The 18,272-nt window shown below is 40.5% G+C and overlaps 1 protein-coding gene across 4 annotated transcripts in view; it reads left to right on the top strand.

Moving 5' to 3' along the window:
* The window catches only part of DPF3 (double PHD fingers 3), a 195,158-nt gene that overhangs the window by 165,573 nt on the left and 11,313 nt on the right, over positions 1-18,272 (top strand). For 2 of the 4 annotated variants that reach the window (XR_014005920.1, XR_014005921.1), the window contains exon 10: positions 591-2,829. The exons of the other annotated variants lie outside the window; for them this stretch is intronic. The gene's annotated coding sequence lies outside the window, so the exon portion shown is untranslated. Of the gene's footprint in view, positions 1-590; positions 2,830-18,272 lie in introns of those variants that run through there. 4 annotated transcript variants of the gene reach the window in all.

Here is an 18,272-nt window from a genome sequence, read left to right on the forward strand (position 1 = left end):
GAATGGTGATGGTGGTGTCATGTACTTTTATGAGAAGTAGTCATTGTGGCTATTTTTAGCAGCTCATAGGCCGAGGTGTTGGTGTCAACGTAATCCTGTAGCAGGCGATTTAGGCCAAGGATAAACTGCAAGTTTTTCATTTGATTCCAACATTAAACCAACACAGCTATGATTGCCATTTATGGTTTGCAGTCCTTAGGTTTGTAGTCACAGAGCTGTCCTGAACTACAGCATTGCCGTTCTTTGTTGCAGCGAAGTGTATAGTGCTGGCTTTCATCTTTGCTCCTAGAGGCAATAAAGCACAGGGCTCCTGCACTTTTTTAAAAAAAAATAGTTGGAAAGTCATCAGGAGGAGTTTTCACCTCAGTAGCCCTGTGGCACATCCATATATACTTGCTGAAATTCACTCTTCTGTGCAACTGTTTCAGGGATATGAGGACTTCCATTCTTGTTTGTGGACTCTGTTCAATAGGAATACACTGGATGTGCAAAGAGGGGGTGTTGGAGCAGCAGACCCCGCCCTGTGTGTTCTGCCTGTTGTATGAGGGTTGCTTTTTTAGTTTTCCCTTTCATTGCCTCTCCTTCTGCAGATAACGGTCCTGCGCTCACTTAGATTCTGAATCCACCACCCTTCAAGAAAACTGTTGGAAGAAGCCAACCAAGAATAGCCAGGATGTTCTGATCTTCCTCTCATTGCCTGATCCTTTCATGCCTGTGTCTCATCCCACACAGGAGCCTGGACTGTGGAACGCCTGCTGGCACTTGCTCAGAGAAGTCTTGGGGATTCCCTAAGCTTGTGCAATACAAAGATACCCTTTCCATTTTATTTTATTTTTTAAAAAATCCCTTTCTTTTAAGTGTTGTATGAGTTTGTGTGTGCGTATATATATATATATATAAAAGCCCAGGTCAAACTGGAACTGATTTACAGTAGAAGTGACTGAAAACAACAAACAAATGAGAGAGAAAAAACCTTGACAAAAATAGAACAAGTTATTTTATTTATTTGAATATTTAAGAGAGAAAAGTAGTGCTGATGTTGCACAGTATTTTTGTTTAAAAAGCATTTTACTTCAAAATTTAAAAGCAATTCTTGTGAAGAGGGGATTTTTCCCTAGAGCGCTTAAATGTAAGATAAAGACTGACTATTTGCTTTCAGGTTAAATTTTTTTTTAAGTTATGAAAATAAAGGTAAACTCTGCTTTCTCTTACTTTAAAGATGCCATTCATACACACGCTGGGTGTTTTTTTTTTTTTTCTTTCCCCAAACTGGATGTGGTAAGTTTAAAGTTGTTCTGGCTTATTTTCCTGAATGTCTGCTAATGTTTCCTGCTTGGTTGTATTGTATTAGAGCAAAAGTCAAAACTTTCAAAAAATATTTTGAAAATGAAATGCTGGATCTTGGACAGTTGTTGTAACAAGGACTATAAGCGCAGTCTCCCCAGCACTATCATCTTACAGGAACTTTGGGTGTTACCAGTTCTCAGCAATAATACCACTTAAACTAGGTGCTTATAAAATAGATTTTGTTGTCTGAAAAGAAGTTGTTTTCCTGCGTTGATTAGTCCACTCAAGAGCTATCAGCAGCTAACAGCTGCTTGCTATAGTCCACAAATAATGTAAGCAACACAAAAAGAAGCAACCAGGACAATACATCTGCAGAGAAACCTTTTTCTCTACAACTGTTCTAAGAGGCATTTGAAATAATATTTGGGAAGAGGTAGAATATTAAAAACCATCTTTCCAGGAATCACAGAGTTTATACAGTTGGATCTAATCACAGGTCATAGTTCTGTCTATAGTAATTTGTTAGGACCAACATGTGACATGCTGATAGCTGGTGCTTATGTGACAGCTTTTAAAGAGTGATCCCTACCTATTCTGGGAAGGACGTATGAAAATGACCCCAGGTTCCAATTGATCCAGAACAGTTTCTGGGGAAATCCAATTGGAGAAGCCATTCTGATATAACTTTTCAGTGGATATTTGCTTACCAGATGATGTCAAAAAGTTGATTGTGTGAGCCTTCGAATTGTACTGTGCAATGTACTTCTATGCACCTTTACTTGGAAGTAACACTCGCTGAGTTAAAATGTGGCTTACTCCTTAGTAAGTGTGCACAGGAGTGCTTAGTCTGCTATACAATTTGGTTTTGAATAAAGGTAATGACACCATCCCCATAAAATTTAAACCTGAAGCCTTCTCCTGAAATTCTTAGAGCGATTCTGCTATAAGAGGACTGAGCAAACCCAGCCATCATGCATTCTCATTGAGCTGGCTCAGGAGTCCAAGGGAGTGAAACCACTTTGAAATATACAACTGTACAGCAGTGGTGCTATGAATTTTGCATGCTCAGTTGTTCTTTCAGGGATGCTGGTTATGGGGGCAATGCAGAATCCAGTCCGGAAAAGCATCAGACATGTTCAACTCAGTAGGTCAAATCTGCTTCCTAGTAAGGAGCTGGAGCTCCAGAACATTGCACATTAAAATCAATGGCAGAACTCTTATTGGGATCAGTGACAGAAGACCCATTTAGACAGTCACTTCAATGATTTCACTTGGAAATCTGCAGACTACCTTATGCTGCCATTAAAAACAAATGTTCCCATTAGATGCAAAATGCACAAACTGTACTAACGTGTTTTGTGTTCACTTAAAATCAACTTCCAAGGCGCCTCCTGTATACTTCTCTGTAAATATTTATTTACCCAACCTTTTTTAAAAGGAAAAAATATTGTGAAACTGCAATTGCTGTACATAGTTTTTAAAGGTCCTCATTGTTTACAATGCTGTCCTCCATACTGAAAATAAAACTTCCTTCTCTACTTATTTTTGTTTGCTTCCCCATGTGGTAAAATATTATTTCAGTTTTCAAAAAACAAACAAACAAACAAACAAAAACCGAAATACAAATGTTTTACATACTTTTTTTTTGTTTTGTTTTCCATTGGTATTTTGACTTTGTCCATAGTCATAGTCAGCGGCTGCTGTGAAGGTAGAGAAGAGAACAGGATGTGCAAGGCTACCTGATGTTGTGTCTGACTTTTGTCCGTGTAGCTCACTCCTGCTATCTACTGTGGCAGTTTGACTGACTCCAAGGTTTCAGGCCAAGGTCTTTCTTAATGGGAGATGCAAGGAACTGAATATGGGGTCTTCTGTAGGCAAAGCAGCTACCACTGAGATGCAAGGCAAAACTACATGTTCCATTCGGCATGTAAAGAAATGGCATGGTTAAGCTGACCAGTTTTATTTTGAAGAAATAAACCTTCAAATGGCCATTGAAAATCCATTCTGGGAGCTCCCAGGCCCAGATTTGGGCCCCTCACTGGATTCCCACTGAACCCCCAACTACTGTTAACTCAAAGATTCTGTCAATCACACCTTCAGGGGCAGCTGGGGAGATTCTCAGTGGGAAACTGGCTTGAAAGTCCCTAAAGGCCGCTTTTCCTTCGAAATAATGCTTGTTCAATGTGACTTGTAGTCTGGCCCTTCCACGGGTGTCAGTCCCTCCCAGGAAAGCCGCAGCAGGTTATGCACAAACTGCAGTAGTTTCTATAATAGGGAACCAAGGGGCAAGGGGCAGAGTCCTTTGGAGAAAACTGCACGAGAGTTGCATGCTGCAGCTATTGTACATTCCCATACATTTCAGTGGGCTTTCAGAGCAGAACCTCCAGAAGGATTGTGATGAATCATTAAAGGTTTAAAGCACAATGCTTAAGTCTTTTGCTTAGGAATGCTTAAGTCTTCATCAGTTAACTAGGACATTAGTCCTACTGAACTCAGCGGGACTTACCTCTGAAGCAAACATGCTGAGGATCAGACTGACAGAATCAAACTACGCATTTGATTTCTTTTGTAAGGTTGATGCACAATTCATAGAAACTTTAAAGTTGGTGTGGCAGCCTGATCAGTAGTATATGTAATGAAATGTAAAACCAAATAGAATCCCGCAGTAGTTCCTCTCTTAATGTGTGTGTCTATCTATCTATCTATCTATCTATCTATCTATCTATCTATCTATCTATCATCTATCTGATGGCCATAAATTGGCCTACAGTTAATGTACACTTGATCCCCTTTCAGATTTAAATGCAGTTTGGTGTGTACAAAATTTAAGCCCTTTGCTACACTACAGAGCTCCCTATGAATAGGAACTTCCATTTCTCCTCCAAAAGATGATAACCACCATGTACTGTAATCCACTTTGCCAGCATCTCTTTAGTCTGACTCTAAATCATGTTAAAACTAATCAGAAAGCAAAATAAAATTATTTGAATCTTTAATTGGTGTTAACGAGAGTCAGACAGCTCAGTCGGTAGAGCATGAGACTCTTAATCCCAGGGTTGTGGGTTCAAGCCTCACATCGCAGAGGGTTAGACTAGATGACCCTCATGCCCCTTCCAACTCTACAATTCTGTGATTATATGATTCTGTGTTGCGGGAAATGGCACAGAAAGTGAGCCAGGGAAAGGAAGCAACTCTTATTTTTATTTGTGGCGGAGGCTGTTATAACAGCATTAGGCAGATCCCAATTTTTCTACTAGCCTGATATTTTTTTAACTAGAAAAAGCGCTAAAATGTGGATTTGATTAACGACCCCACAAAAGAAAGCATCAAATTCAGTAATGCCAAGTTCTAAAAATTCCTCCTTCCCTTTCATGAAAAGCTTCTATATTTCAGGATAGAAACTCATTTAACAGCACTGTACTCAATATCTTTAGAAATACTTGACTGGACTCCAATTTAATGGCCTGCACTAGTACTGAATGACATGCAGATGAGGTCCAGCTAAAAACTGCTACAGAAACAAAGATTTATTGTAAGTACTGAAAAACGAACAACAGTTTGAAACAGCCTTTTGTAGCCATTGCTTGATGTAAGAGATGGAAAACTTTGGAAATTATTCACAGGTGTTAGTCCTTTCTGATCACCTTATCTGATACTGTAGTTCTGCCTAGCAGAGTTGAGATTTAGCTACAGAAATGTTTTTGTGTTTTGTTGTAGAGGCGATTATTATAGTTCCAGTTCATACCAGTGTTCTCATCAGTGCTTTTGGTAATACTTTAAAGTACAGTTTGGTGAAATGGTGCGGTTTTTCACTCTGTCACTGCTATGCCAGCATTAACAGGACAGATGGGGTGAACTGTACAGTGGTACCTCAGGTTACATATGCTTCAGGATACATACGCTTCAGGTTACAGACTCCGCTAACCCAGAAATATTACCTCGGGTTAAGAACTTTGCTTCAGGATGAGAACAGAAATCGTGCTCCGGCGGCGCAGCAGCAGCAGCAGGAGGCCCCATTAGCTAAAGTGGTACCTCAGGTTAAGAACAGTTTCAGGTTAAGAACGGACCTCCGGAACGAATTATGTACTTAACCTGAAGTACCACTGTACTTTAATCAGCACATCTTTTCAACAGTCCCTTTGTAGATGATATATCTGGTGAAATGGGTTGAGTAGTTCCCCCGCCGAGTGTGCCATCAGAATTATGCCAAATATTTCAGGACATGTAGCCACCTGAAAACTTCTTTCCTCAATTCTAATAAGACCTGCTTATACATTATTCGTTTCTCAGTAGCAAGTTCAGTGACTAGACCTCGAAGCCTGTTATAGAGGCCAAATTCCCTACACCCTATCCTGCCATCCAGCCCATTCCCTTTAGGGAGACTTATTTGATAACTAATTTTAAAAGTCTAAATGTGCCAGCACCCTGAAATCCTTTGTTAACTAGAGTTTACAACGCAATCCTAACCCTACCCCCACCCTGGTAGTGCAGCAATAAAATTGCTGGCACATTTGCAAAGCTAAGCAGGGTCCAGTATGGTTTCAGATTGGATGGAGGAGCACATGTTGAGATGCCTGAATTGCAGGGGGTGGGACTTAGGGTCCCTTCCAATTCTAATAATAATAATAATAATAATAATAATAAGAAGAAGAAGAAGAAGAAGAAGAAGAAGATGAAGAAGAAGAAGATGAAGATTTTATTTGTACCCGGCCGGAGCCAGGCTCAGAGCGGCTAGCATCATATAATAATACAATATGCATAAAAACAAGCAATCAATCGATTAAAATGCATCCCAAAATTGATTCAAATAATTTAAAGTTAAAGTTAAAACTGGACAAATGGCAATCCCCAGGTTAAGATTGAAAGCTGTTAATACTCGCCAGGACCAACTGTTTCCACTGATATTATAGGGACCTGTGAGCGGCATGGGAAACCTTCTTCGTGCTTGTTCATGTACAAAGAGAAAAGGAGTCAGACTGAACCCTGACCAAAGGCCTAGCGGAACAGCTCTGTCTTGCAGGCCCTGCGGAAGGATGTAAAATCTCGCAGGGCCCTGGTCTCTTGTGAGAGAGCATTCCATCAGGCTGGGGCCACGGCTGAAAAAGCCCTGGTTCTGGTCGAGGGCAGTCTAATCTTCCTGGGGTCTGTTGTTATTTGCAGATGGTAAATGATTCATATTCATATCTACTTAGAAGTAAGACCCACTGAGTTCAATGGGACTTTTGTGCAGCAGAAGCTGCTCTTTCAAGCAGCAATTCTGCCTGGTATAAAAATGGAATTCACCGCATGCTTGCAACCTTTTTTCTATAGTAGCACCAGGAATATTAGAAGCAATCAGTCCTGATACAGTTTTCCGAACTTCAGGATGAGCTTCGCAGCCCCAGCCATCTATTCGCTAATGGCTTGTGCTAAATGCAGATCTTGAGGATCAACTGCTAGTACAGAACTAAACATGATAACCATATCTTGCTAATGTTCTGTTTCTAATGGAAGCAAACTAAATTGGTTCTAATTGAAAAGAAAAGGGGGGAAATCAATAGATCATTCTCTTTAATGGGAAGTTAAATTTTAAACATTGAACTCACATCAAGTGGTTGAAATAGTCTCTGAAGGTAAATAACTGAGCAGAACTCAGCAGAGAATCTTCTTATTTTGGTTTGGCCTTTATTAGACATGGGAATTAGAATAGTACATTAGTATTACCATCCGGTGTCAGCAAGATTAAATGTAAAAGGTGGAACTATTGAACAGTGCCTATCTGCATGACACAAACAGTTAAATCATCATGTGCACATGCTAGTTATGTGTCTTGCTCTACTTAGTTTAGTTCTCAGTTTACTAATTATGGGAAATTATAATCTTCCCTCACAATATAACATGACATGCCACAGTAAAAAATGTTTCTGAAGTGTGTTGCTTAGTACTGGAGTTGATAGTAAACAATATACCATTTTCTAAGGAAGACACTGCTAGAAAATTGGAAATAAGATCTCCACCCCCTGCTTATAGGCACCCATTCAAATGTATTCCTATCATTTAATAGATCAGCTGTATGTTGTCAGGCTTCTTCAGAGCCCATGGGTAGAGAATCCTCCTATGAAGTGTGTTAGCACATGGTCTTTGCATCCCTTAACATTTCATGTAAACCTACAGACTTCTCTCTCTTGTTAAAGATATAACTGCAAAGCATTGTGCCATGACTCTGAATTGAATGAGGATACGCTGTCTAATTCCGAAGGTATGTTTACACCAACCTTCTCCAACCAGATGCCCTCCAGACAATTTGGACTACAATTCCCATAATCCCCAACCATTGACCGCTGCCTAAAGCTGCTGGAAGTTGGAGTCCAAAACCACTAGAGGACTTCAGATTGGGGAAGGGTACTTTACACAAACAAATATCGGTTCAGACAACCTGAACTGCAACCTTCCCTGGAGGTGCTATGTGAACTCTTCATATACGTTATTCCAAGTGTTTTCAGTTCAGTATGACTCACTGACACATTGTTGACCTGGATCATGGAAAATGTGATGCACTTGCTTACATGCGGAAAAGCTTTCTGACAGTAAGAGCTGTTTGTCAGTGGAACAGACTCCCACGAGATGTGGTGGACCCTCCTTCCTTGGAGGTTTTTAAGCAGAGGTTGGATAGCCATCTGTCATGGATGCTTTAGCTGAGATTCCTGCATTGCAGGGGGTTGGACTAGATGACTTGGGTTGGACTTGGGTCCCCTTCCCGCTCTTAAGATTCTACAGTTCTACTGTATTGAATCTGCTCTCTCTCACATTTCATAAGCAACCACTAAATAATCGTAGGAATGTAATGTAAACGTCAACGTAAGAGCCATATAAGATCTGCGCATCCCATGTCCACATAACATCTAATAATACAAAATTAATCACAGTATCCCCTACAAGCAGGATATATTTAATCATAAAATTAGGCAAATTGTCAATTGCCATATGTCTTTTGTGGATTAAGAAGAACATTCTTCCAGTTACCTTCCTTGTTACCTCTTCCTCCTCCCAACTTTACATAAATATTTTAATTAATGCTAGCTTTTTCCGATACAGGAAAAGCCACTACAATAAATCCCTTTGTTTTGTACGTACAAAATCTGTAGACTCGATGCAAAATACCATAATGAAACATGATGTGTTTCAAAAAATACTTGAAAAGACAGAAGATTAAGTATCTGGGTGATCTTTCGGTTTCAGAAGGTCGTTGGGCTAGTTCCAGGTGAGAGTGAAATGTTAGAGGATGCATCTGGAACTTTCTCTTTCATTCATCAGCAAGAGAAGCCATTGCAGTACATGGGGCATAGATTCATTCTTTGTAAGTATTACCTTAAATCTGTCTGTCTGTTGGGCAGCACTACAAATCATGCACACACAACGCTGCCTGTTTGTACTAACCCAGTAAGGATGAGAGAGAAGCTTTATTGCATTGCATTATAGCTTTATAAGGAAGTTTAAAGGTACATGTGTAGTTTATGGGAAATGGTGTTGTTTATTAAGTATTGTGGGTGGTGGTGGGGGAACAACCACAGCCAGTCTGCTACCCTGAATTTTGAGCGTACCATGACCATGTCGTTTTTGCTTGGCTGAACATTTTGAAAGGGTTAGTGAGCTTGCAAGTTGATTGAAAGCTCTGTGGTGTGTGAACTGGCCAGGCTGAAAAGCCTGCAGCATATAGGGAGAACTTCCTGAGCCCCTGAAGAAATTGATTCCCCTGATGAAGTTTGCCGAGGGTGTCATGATGGGTGAAAAGGGGGTACAAAGGGAGCACCCCCTTGTAGCTCTTGCATTGTGGTGATTCACCCAGCCTCTCTTCCTTCCTATCAACATATTGTTTGTCTGCCCCATAGCTCAGCAGTCAAGTATAGCAAAATGCCCTTGCAGAGAGGTACATTCAGCATGAAAGATTTGCGCAGAGTAAGTTAAATTTTATGTACTTTTGATTGGTAGTATCTTATAAGTTGGAAGAGGCTTTATTTTCAGAGCGCTTACATGACAAGCTTAAATTCCCGTTTTACATATCAGTCTTCCTGCCATTAAATCCCCTTGCTTTGCATGAAGACAGGTTTCTTCCCTGTTGGGATTGTTAAGCTGTCTAACTGCCTTTGGCAATTAGCAATTCATTCCCCATAATGCTTTGCTCATTGTAATATGTACTTGTGTGTGTGTGTGTGTGTGTGTGTGTGTGTGTGTGTGTGTGTTTATCTGTGTTTTCTGGAGGTCGTAGTGACCTAATTCACCCCCAGGAATTGAACAGTGTTGGGCGCCTTATCTAGTGCATTAACAAGCTGATGCATCAATATAAGGTCATTTGAGTGCTTCCCCAGCAGATTTCATAGGCAAGGAGCAAGCATTTTGCCTAGCAACTAGGAATGTCAGTAAGGGGCAGTTTGGTAGAAGTGAGGCAATGCACTAGGTATTTAGCCTGACAAGGAGAATTATAAGGAAGCCGTGTTATCAACAGATCTCAGGTTAAGGCTCCAATCAATAATTACTGCATGCTTGGGCCCAGGTGTCAGCCATGCATCTTTAATGCAGCAGTCTGATGCCCCAGTGTGTTTTTTAAAATTATTATTAGTAGTAAAGGCTCTTCCTTGCCAGGATATTGAAGGTGAGGCAGTTCTTGGGTGCTCATATGTTAGCTGTTTTGCATTTCCTAGATCGAGGCCAGAAAAGGTTCTGCCATTAAAGTTGGATGGATGCAAGTTTTGTTTACATTTGTACATGCACCTCTCTGTTTCTTTGCTGCTTCTCTTGCTTTCTATGGCTCCCATGAGTGGTTTACAGAAGGGGCCTTTCTTTTATCTACATTTTATCCACCTGGCACCTGAATATACTTAAGATCTACTACAAAAAAACCAGCTCACTCCAATAGCAAACTCAGGTGGCAAGAGACAATAGAATTAGGGCCAAAATGGAGTCACTGAGAAACATCAGGGAGGTACCAGCATATCCAGAGGAATATCAAGGTTTGCAGAAATGTATGTGCGCGCACACACACTCATAAGGGGGCAGCCCAGTGAGGACTGAGGATGCTCAGTAGTCACAGAATGGTGAGTGTCAGATGGAAAAGAAAAATGGGGAAGGGGAAGAGTGGAATGGCATATGCTAGAGGAGAACATAGCTGGCTGACTGGCTGGAGCCCTGACCAGGAGCTGTGTTGTTAAGGATAGGAGAATACATGCTAGCATTTTGAACATGTAATATATAAACCACCAACAGTGATGTATGTAGTAGCAATATGAATCCTTCATCGGGATTCTCTTTTGTGTTTTCCTACAGTCATAATAGGTAGGAATCATCAATTCAATCTATCTATAAAGTCAGATTCTGATTAGCGACAAGTTAAATAATGAATGGCCCCTTGAATGTTACTGTCACTGTCTTAAAATCTGGTGATGAGCATGAAAATTGGGCTCTTCTCACTCAAATATAAAAGATCTTCATATACTGTACATCGCATAATAGAAAATATAAAAATTTGTCACAAACCTTGCAAACTTCTACGCAACGAAACAATTGCCCCAAACTACATCTGAAGTGTCAAGAATTTTATGTGCAACAAAGAGATGCATTTTATTGGGTTTTCCAGTGAAAATATGGGCAAGATTCCTACCATGGAGTCCTAGTTTCATGTGCATAGTTGTTGAATGCAGGGATCTTGCAATGGGAACCGCAGTGGATGATACAGAAATTGATCACTGGTTGCATTTTAGCATGTAGCTGTGAGCAGTGTTGAGCTGTTTAAACCCTCCAACAGGGATGAGAGGATGTGAGGAGGTCCAAAAAGATGTCGAAAAATTTTATAATGATTCTTTCTTTTTTCTCTGTTTTTCTTCATATATATAGAAAATGTTTCTTGTATATTGCTGTTTAAACAAATGTGTTCACCTATGGAAAGAAACGCAATAAAAAATTTTTATAAAAAAAAAACAAAAAAAAAAAAACCCTCCAACAGGGATGTCTTGGATAAAGATATCTTAGAGCAGTAGTTTTCAACCAGTGTGCTTTGGCACCCTGGGGTGCCTTGAATGGTGGTCAGGGTGCAGCGGGCAACACTGGCTTCTCTCCCTCTTTCCTTCTCTCCCTCTTCTGATGCTCTCTCGTGCCTTTGCCTTCCAAAGGCTTCCACAGCTGTTGTTGCAGCAGCCCTGCTGCTGCCTCCCAAGCTGAGGTGCTGGCCTCACATTCACCTGTGGTTCGTCTCCATTGGGACACTAGGACTGGGGGAATCCTCTGCCCAGGTTCCTGTGGGGCAGCATGAGAAGGCACCTTCCTTTGGGGCAGGTGGGAGAGCTCAGAGACCAGCAGCTGCCTGGAGGACTCCCAAGGAGAGGGGAGAAGAGAGGAGGCTGAAGGAACGCTCTACAAGGGAGGGTTTCGAAAAGAGGTGAGAGGCTGCCAACTCTGCAGGCAAGGGGTGACCTAACTGGGCTCCTGAGCCCCACAGGGGTGCTGCAGACAGAATGCAGGTGGTGAAGGGATCTGTGGACTCAAAAAAGGTTGAAAACTTCTGTCTTAAAGAATGTTGCCTTCTAGTTCTATATAGTAAAACTACTTTCCCCTAGGACTGACACATCATTTTATCAGGGGTTGCTGTGATGAAGAATCCTAGTTTAGCTCTGTCTTGAGCCTTCTTTATCTTTGCCTAGGTGTCAAAGTGAAGAACCCAGGTGTGATGCCTTGTTCCTTTAACTCTTCATCTGCTTTTGAGTTTTACTTCCTCTTTGACTCTCAGTTCAGTGAAAAGGAAGCTTGACATGGCTGCTGAGCTCTAGCCAAAATTTATAATACAGTGGTGCCCCGCAAGACGAATGCCTCGCAAGACGAAAAACTCGCTAGACAAAAGGGTTTTGCGGTTTTTGAGCTGTTTCGCAAGACGAATTTCCCTATGGGCTTGCTTCGCAAGACGAAGACGTATTGCGTTTTTTGCAAGTTTGTTTCCTTTTTCTTAACACCGTTAATACCGTTGCGACTTGACTTTGAGGAGCAACTCATAGAACGCGGTGTGGTAGCCTTTTTTGAGGTTTTTGGTGATTTTTGAAGCTTTTCCAAAACTTTTCCGACACCGTGCTTCGCAAGACGAAAAATTCGCTAGGCGAAAAAACTCGCGGAACGAATAAATTTCATCTTGCAAGGCACCACTGTACATGTAACTCAGCAAAATGTATTTACATACAATGCATTTCTTTTTAAGCCTGAGTTTAAAATATAAACTATAATTAAAACCTGAAAGATCACCAATCAGAACCTCCAACTCACCTCTTGCCACTTAAAGCTCAGCCAAATAGTCACTTTGGCGAGTATAAATGGAAAAGGAATGGCATAAGAATGAATCATGTTCACAATACACCTCTTTCTTCTGAGAGCTTAGTATGTCACTTTATAATAGGAACTGATGTGCAGATGGTATAGTTAAGTAGCCATGATCATGGAGATATTGATAGGACATATGAGGATAGTGCAGCATAGTATATAGGGAATGCCTGTCCCTAGTGAGTTATGTATTTGATTGTGTGTAGCTTTGTAAGTGTTGTGGTAGACACCTGTTTAATCTGAGATGTAAGAACAGCAAATCTAAACATTTGATCTATTTAAAATAAATTATCCTCTAACTTTAAACTTAGAAACTAACAAGCCTTTGAAAAGTTTGTTCTTTTTCTCCTTCAGATATGTAATGTCTTTCCCCCACACCATAGTGGGCCAGCAGAATGAACAGATTTAAGTGCTACACGATGGGATAGGTATATATGTATATAGTTTTAATTCTATCAATGTTTAATTGTTTTTAATTGTTTTTTCTTTGTTCTTATTGGTTCTTGTTTTTATCTGTAAGCTATTTTGTGTCCTGTCAGGGGAGAAGGCAGAGTATAAAATAATAATAATAAAATAATAATAATAATAATAATAATAATAATAATAATAATAATAATAATAATAATAATAGACTGGTTGTGAGCAGCCCTCACAGGATCAGTTGGGTGCTGGGTGCTGGCAAGGAACAGGTCCAACAACTGCTCTTCATAATATAATTGGTAATTTTTAACACTATTAATAGAAAACCAGGGAATTTCTCGTAACCAGAAGAAACTTTCATTATCTTTTCATCAAACCTCTGTGCGCTTAACTGCCTGTGAACTGTAAGCATCAACAACACATAAATTGAAAAAAACCCAATAACTTATTCTATAAAAGGAAGCTGTCATATCACAAATTGTTTCTTGAAATATTATTAAGAGGGTAGATTGAGGCCCTAGGTGGGGTGGAGCACCCCCTGACCTCGTGTCGACTGTGGCCCCATGTAGGGGTGCAAGTCCAAAGCAGGACTTGTTGTGTGAAGCATTGGGAAATTAAACTGAGCCAAATGTGAAATCAAAAGTATCAACACAGTGACGAGAAGCAGATACACAAACCCATGTTAATGTGGCATGTACTGATTTTACTGACGTTTCGTAGGACAGGTCTACTGTCATGAAGATGTCTGGGTCTTACACAGATCATTAAAATAGTTCCAAAATAAAGGGATAGCACAGCATGGCCAACATAAGCTTAGCTGTGCTTCTGTTTTCCATAATGAAAGAGCACTTGCATCCTTACAAATTGAAGATAATGATAGTAGAACATTCTAAAGCAAAACAAAAGTAAGAAATAATGGGGATGAGAATGGTGATTTGGTTGGATGATTTTAAAGCAAGGGAATTCTAAAGCCCAATATGAGAACAGCATATGCGTTAGATGACCCACGAGTAACCATTGTGAAATTGCAAGGGTACTGACTAATGTTTTGGGAATTAAGATTGCAAAATTACCAGAGAGAAGACCATCTATGATAAACAAATCTTCCCACTACAGTGTTTAGACTTTGACCAATCACTGACCAATTGTCCACCGAACTGGGTAAATATGATTTACCTCAAGAACAACTTGCAGGCCTGCTAAGAGAGTAGCATTAAGTTTTCAAATCTGTCCTGTGGTTCAGGAACCCACAACTCTTTGAATTTGGGGTTAAATTTGCAATCAGGACCTGTACTTGTGGATTCTGTTTAGAAAACCACCACAAGTAAACGAGAGAGAGTTCAGAGGAAAATAATACAGTCTGACCAGTGACTGTTAAAAATAAACAAAAAATAAATGCACAAGTCTTCCAGAAATGTAGCACCCTGCTTGTGGTTAACGCTTAGCTGGAATGAAATATTCAACGCAGCAATAGAGAAATTAAAATAATAATTTATTTGTCAGACAAATAAATGAGAGGCACAGTGGTATATGGTTACCAAGCTCTGGCCCGGCCTCCTGCCATTATGGCCAGCACTTATATTCCCTTAATCCAGCCCCCTTTGCTCCTCCTGTGGCTGCCTCTGTCCAATCAGCCTGGTTGGATTTCCTATTGGCTGATTGCTATAACCAATCCTAAAAGATACACCCATATCCTCCTGTCCTTATATGGAACACAAAGAGCTATATATTGTTACATCTATAAATGACAAATAAGTAGTAATATATCTTACATGTGTCTCAACAAGGAATCTTAATTACCAGCTCACCTCTTGCCCTCCTTGCCCTATTGCCTTCTAAAACAAATGGTTAATCTTAAATTTTTATTTTAAACATATGTCAAGGATCTTGAGTTTCACATCAACATTGAAAGATCTCCTTCATTTGAAGGTTTCTAAACAAATGCCTGACAGCTATATATCAGGACTGCTTGGATGGCGTCTTCCTGTCTGGCAGGGGGGCTAGGCTGGTGGCTGACTTAATTTCAGGATAAATACAACTCTTACAACTATATGAAATAAGAATCTAGCATTTCTTAAATCCTTTGCATAATTACATTTAAGCAAATATATTTAATACATAACATAGGTAGCCTTTTAAAAGGAATAAGGCCTTTGTAAAGTAGAAAAGGAACTCAGTAAAAAAGGAACTCAGTATAAAACCGCTTCAAAAGAAGCCTCTTCAGTTTACACCCCCCCTTCAGCCAGCTGCTTTTCCCAACATTTATTGCCCTCTAACTCTCTCAGTTTAAGAAAGAAACAGCTTTAAAAAGACTTCCCAAAAATGCTCTCCCAAAAATGCTCTCTTTCTGCCAGCTAGATGCTTCTCCATTTGGTCTTGGCCTTTTAACCTTAGAAAGAAGATCTGGCTCATTTTACTGGGAGGCACATTGGTATTATTTTACTATTTACTCATTCCTAATTATGTTTATCTCTGCCTTTTTTATCTTCTGTAACATGTAGGGTCAGTGTCCTCACTCTCAGTCTGTAATTCCCCCTTTTTACGACTTTGAGAATTGTTTTCTGCTATAAATCAAGGGGCCCCTTTGTCTAGGAGGAAAACATTGCCAAGGTTCTCTAAGCAGCTGTCTTCTGCCTGGCATGAAACTTTTGAAAATCTTTAAGCTCTCTCTTTAATATACAAGCCCTGATCAAACATTAATAAAATGCAGGCTTATGCCTGATGCCTCAGAAACAACACTATATATCAGGAATATACATTAGGAACCTGGTACTATTCAAACATTATTGGGCTCCACCTCCAATCGCCCCTGACCATTGGCCATGCTGACTGGGGTGGAGGGGAGCTTTTATCCAGCAGAACCTGGAAGGCTACAGGTTCCTTTGCTTCATGGTGTAGCATTTGTATCTTGATCCTGTAGTTGTTTACACAGAATAAACTCCCGCCGAGTTCAGTGGGTTGTACACCTAGGTCATGAATTGCTTCCTGGAGTTTTAATTCTGAAACAAGAAGAGAGCTATCACTTTTAACACAATTAAATCCTGGGAAGTCAATTGGCCTACTTTTGGTAATGACTTTATACTCTCCTTTAATTATTTGGCTATGACATTGCATTGGAGGCTGAGCTGTGAATGGTATTGTGTTGACTCTTAAATTGCACAAACTGGTTTTTCATAACTTCAGTGTACGTGTACACACCTGCAAGGCTTACACTGGAAAATATATCCACCTTGTATCCTAGGGAAGCTGTTCTGTGATTACGTGCTCCTAGTTAGCTAGATGAAAGGCCTTATAGGTTGTCCTAGGAGAGGGGCAAGATCAGGGAAGGGCAGAGCACACAGCTAAGTTATATTGACAGTTTTTCAGCAACACTGAGCTTAGGAAGCTGCCAAGGCAAGGACAAGGGTGTAAATGCTGAGATTTGTATTTGGAATGCTGGTTAGCCTAAACTGGGCCTTGAAGATAATATTAGAAATAGGAGCTTCCCATTGCCATCCACTGGGGGAGTGGCTTTGCCATCCAACATAGACCTGGTCCAAAGGTTATTTTAAGCCGAATATTGGTTTGGTTTTGGTTACAGCTTGTGGCTCCATGAGCTTGTGGGTTTGGAGAACCTTGGCTTAGCTCAGCCCAGTCCAGTGTAGCAGCGAAAAGGACCAGGGAGGAGCAAAGCGGCTGAATGCTGCTTTCTGGAGCCTGCACATTCATTCATGTTAAGCCAAGGTTTGTCTTAGTATGAAATGTGAATCAGGCCACACTCTGCTTTACTGTAGATGTGACCCATCAACCGTTGACCAATTAAAATCCATAATGGCCCTCAATTTCCAGTTACTCAAATGCTGAATATAGGGTGTACCAGTGAGAAGAAAATACCAACCTGGAGTGATATCCTGTCTTTACATTCTTTGAGTTTTCCTCCCTGAAGTCCACCTAGCCTAAGCACTTGCTTCCAGGCTGCTGTCATGCAAGGCTAATCAGATGACGGAGCTGCTGTCTTAAGTCCTAGAGCTCCCCTCCTGGCCCACTTGGCACAACCTCATCTTTGTTGTAAGGAAAGCCATTTAGTAAAAGGGGGAGGGGTAGGTATATTATATTTTTCTTAAGTAAATGGCCATTATTTTTTCCTGAAGTCATTAGGGTTGTTTGGAGAGGATATTGATTTGCTTTAAGATGTCTGGTTGCTGTGGCTGTGCATATGTGGCCACAATTAATCTTGTAGCGGAGAATTCGCTAATGAAGAAGCATAAATGAGCTGTGTTAAGGTCGTTAGTGGTCATTGGATGTCTGCATACAGCAATTGCTCCTGCCCTTAATGGCATTTCTGGTCATTAAGGTTTCACAATTAATGACAACCGCTCTTTTTAAATATGTGTGCGTGTTGGGAAGCAAGCTCTTCTTCAAGAATTCCATTTGTTTTCTCTCAGATGTGCCTGACTAACAGTATTCTTTTAGAAAGAAATCCCTTCACAAAAACCTCTGTTTTAAATTCTGGGGCTGCTGTAAAGCAATGGTGGGATGACCAACGGATCCAGAGATGATTGCAAGCTAGGAAATGGCTAACGGTTCTACTTCAGGGCTGGTTCTACTTCAGAACAGTTGACTGTGATGAAGAGTTTGCATTTTGCTGAAGATTCTGTGTAAAGATTGTGCATGGGCCTTTGATGAAAGAGGGCCAAGGCAGTAAATTTTGGGGATTCTTGTTATGGGATGCCTGCCAATGAGGGAGAAAGCACAGAAAGCACAGAAAGGAGAGCAAGACTGGGGAAACTTTAGGGTGGTTCTATCCATCCCCAGGTCATCCCCCAATTAGGACTCTTAAGCAAAACATTTCAAAAATTTCAAGGAAAGCAAACAAAGAATCTGATGAAGGAAACATTTCTCATGGGGATGTCACACATCCTAAATCTCAGTCAGCTGAAATGACTAGATAAATTCTTGTTTGTTGTACTAGGTAGTTGGACAGCTGGTAGAGAATTGAATCTAATAATAAGGGAAGTGCCTCACTGAGATAGGAGGGGCCCCTCCCCCCAAGTGTCATTTCAAATGTCTCCCCTGCCTGTCCCACAACTGTAACGTGTAACTCTCAAGCATCTTTCTTTGTCTCAGATCAGTCACATGATATAATAAAAACAACAACAATAACAATAACCAGCACCAATAGACATGTATTTCTTGTCTCCCCATATAGTTATGGGTGGCAAGGCTCACAGATGATTATGAACCTTGTTGTA

The sequence above is a fragment of the Podarcis bocagei genome, assembly GCF_964188305.1.
Source record: "Podarcis bocagei genome assembly, chromosome: 1".
NCBI classification, from domain to species: domain Eukaryota; kingdom Metazoa; phylum Chordata; class Lepidosauria; order Squamata; family Lacertidae; genus Podarcis; species Podarcis bocagei.